Source organism: Leptonychotes weddellii, chromosome 13, assembly GCF_054177405.1.
Source record: "Leptonychotes weddellii isolate Sample4059 chromosome 13, ASM5417740v2, whole genome shotgun sequence".
NCBI classification, from domain to species: domain Eukaryota; kingdom Metazoa; phylum Chordata; class Mammalia; order Carnivora; family Phocidae; genus Leptonychotes; species Leptonychotes weddellii.
This window is the reverse complement of record NC_138381.1, coordinates 75,113,361-75,116,393: the sequence shown is the minus strand read 5'-3', so window position 1 is coordinate 75,116,393 and position 3,033 is coordinate 75,113,361. Positions and strand designations below refer to the sequence as shown.

The following is a 3,033-nucleotide window of genomic DNA, read 5'->3' as shown; positions in this document are numbered from 1 at the left end:
GAGAGAGAGAATGAGAGAGAGCACATGAGAGGGGGGAGGGTCAGAGGGAGAAGCAGACTCCCTGCCGAGCAGGGAGCCCGATGCGGGACTCGATCCCGGGACTCCAGGATCATGACCTGAGCCAAAGGCAGTCGCTTAACCAACTGAGCCACCCAGGCACCCTCGTGTTCGATTTTAAATAACAGTACTTCCTCCACTTATGATGGGGTTAAACCCATCATAAATTGAAAACACTGGGGGAAAAAAAAGAAAAAGAAAACATTGTAAGTCAAAAACGCACTTAATGCATCTAATTTAGTGAACATCATAGCTTAGCCTAGCCTACCTTAAACATGCTCAAAACACTTACAGTAGCCTACAGTTGGGCAAAATCAACTAACACAAAGCCTATTTTATAACAAAGTGTTGACTATCAGTAATTTACTGAATGTTGCACTGAAAGTGACAAACAATGGTTGTATGGGTGCAGACTGGCTGTCAGTGTATCAGTTGTTGACCCTCATCATGGTGTGGCTGACTCTGAGCTGCAGCAGCCCAACATCAAGAGAGGATCCCAGGGACTGTGGATAGATCACTAGCCAGGGATAAGATCCAATCCAACATTCAAAGTACGTTTTGACTAAATACGTTATCTCTTTGCTTCATCCTAAAGTTGAAAAATCCTAAGTCAAACCATTGTAAATCAGGACCATCTGTACTTACAATATCATGTATTTTTGATTAATTATCATTAAGATCTTGGGGCACCTGACTGGCTCAGTAGGTAGAGCATGGGACTCTTCATCTTGGGAATGTGAGTTTCAGCCCCATGTTGCATCTAGAGATTACTTTAAAAAAAAAATAAAAACTTTAAAAAAATTATTGTTAAGATCTTGCCTCTTTTGGCTTTTTTATTTTTTCTTCCTGTATCAAGACCCTTTAGTTGCAAGGACATAGCAGAAGTGGACATAGCAGACAGCAGCCTCAAGCTCTGAAGCCACATCTTTTAACTTCCCTGGTTAGTGGGAAACAGTTGAAACAAATATCCAGGACTGAGTCTGATTGGTCTAACCTGGGTCTTGTGCCCATCGCTGAGCCAATCACTGTGGCCAGAGAATAGGGGCAGGCCATTGGCTAAAAGTGGGACTGACTCCACCTAACCACATGGCGGGGAATTTCCCACCACATCTGAAGACTGTTAAATACACAGATCCTGGGGCACCTGGGTGCCTCAGTAGTTAAGCGTCTGCCTTCAGCTCAGGTCATGATCCCAGGGTCCTGAAATCGAGCCCCACATCGGGCTCCCTGCTTGGTGGGAAGCCTGCTCCTCCCTCTTCCACTCCCCCTGCTTGTGTTCCTGCTCTCCCTATCTCTCTCTCTCTCTGTCAAATAAATAAATAAAATCTTAAAAAAAAAAAAAATACACGGATCCTTCCCTGACGCCTTCCTTAGTTTCCTTTTCAACTACATATATTGTAGTGACACCTAAACAACAGAGTTCTTGGAATTTGCTCTTGACCCTTTAATCTGTGGGTGTGAATTTAAAGTCCCAAAGCCAGAAACTCCAAACCTTAGATTTGAGAAAACAAAACAACAACAACAAAACACGTTTCAAGGCATCCGAAAAAATTATCTTTCAGATGGCTTACGTGCCTGGCTGAGTGAGGAACGTGTAGTTTCTAAGTTAGGCAAACCAGTGCTATCAAAAATGTTAGCAGGTAGGTAGGGGCTGGCTGGCTCCGTTGGTGGAAAATGCTACTCCTGATCTCCGGGTTGTAAAATCGAGCCCCAGGTTGGGTATAGAGATCACTTAAAAATAAAATCTTTAGAAAAAAATGTTAGCAGGTAAATGATATAATCCAAGTTTTTTCATTTGTTTATGTAAATGAGTGACCCATCATTGAGTTTTTCAGTTTGTAGTACTTAATAAGAAAAAAGAGTCCAGATATGTTGTAAATCCTGGCTTTTCAAAATTCTTGCCCAACCTCTAAAGCACTGCTCTCTAAATCTTATTTCATATCTGAGAATAGAAATATCCTGGAGAGGGGCGCCTGGGTGGCTCAGCCGTTAAGCATCTGCCTTCGGCTCGGGTCATGATCCCAGGGTCCTGGGATCGAGCCCCGAGCCCCGCATCAGGCTTCCTGCTCAGCGGGAAGCCTGCTTCTCCCTCTCCACTCCCCCTGCTTGTGTTCCCTCTCTCTCTGTGTCTCTCTCTGTCAGATAAATAAATAAAATCTAAAAAAAAAAAAAATCCTGGAGAAAAAGAAAAAAAAAAAAGAAATATCCTGGAGAGTTGACCTGATAGGAAGCATGTTTTAGTTGTCTGATCTGATAGCACTGTTTACCTCTACTCTTCTCAGAAGAGAAGGTAGCAAAGATTAGGATACCTTTGGAAAATATCAAAATCCATCTTCACTGTAGAACCACTTTGGCGGGGAAATAGGATTATCTTAAGCAGAATGATCTTGCTTGGAGAGAGTCAATGCTTTTTTCTTTTAATATTTTCTTTCTTTTTCTTTCCTCTTTCCTGCTTACAAAACAAAAACACATTAATTGTGGAAAATATAGAGAAACATACAAAGGGAAATTACGATCACTCACAATTCCACTACTGGGGAATAACTACTAGCATTTTATGCATATCTTTTGACGACTACAATAGCAATAATTAACATTTACTGAATCCTTCAAATATGCTAGCCACGATGCTATGCATTGGAACATGGATGTTCTCACTGAGTTTCATCCTTGAGCACCAGGGTGGCTCAGTGGGTTAAGCATCTGCCTTCTGCTCAGGTCATGATACTGCGGTCCTGGGATGGAGCCCTGCATCACTCCCCCTGCTCAGCTGGTCGCTGCTTCTCCCTCTCCCTCTGTGCGCTCTCTCTCTCAAATAAATAAATCTTAAAAAAAAAAGAATTTCATCTTTATAGCCATTCCATGAGGGGCATACTATTATTATCCCTTTTACAGAGGAAGGAACCTGACTTTTTAATGCTGTAGATCTTTTTCTTTTTTAATTTGGTATTGTAGTGTGCATATTTTTTTTTTATT

At 41.8% G+C, this 3,033-nt stretch overlaps 1 long non-coding RNA gene across 1 annotated transcript; it reads right to left on the bottom strand.

The window, feature by feature from the left end:
• On the bottom strand, positions 1–2,765 carry LOC145716714 (uncharacterized). Its single transcript, XR_014139511.1, has 2 exons — positions 2,367–2,765; positions 1–233 (listed from the first exon to the last, which is right to left on the bottom strand). It is a non-coding gene; the product is annotated as an uncharacterized LOC145716714 (long non-coding RNA).
• Positions 2,766–3,033: the final 268 nt, after the last annotated feature.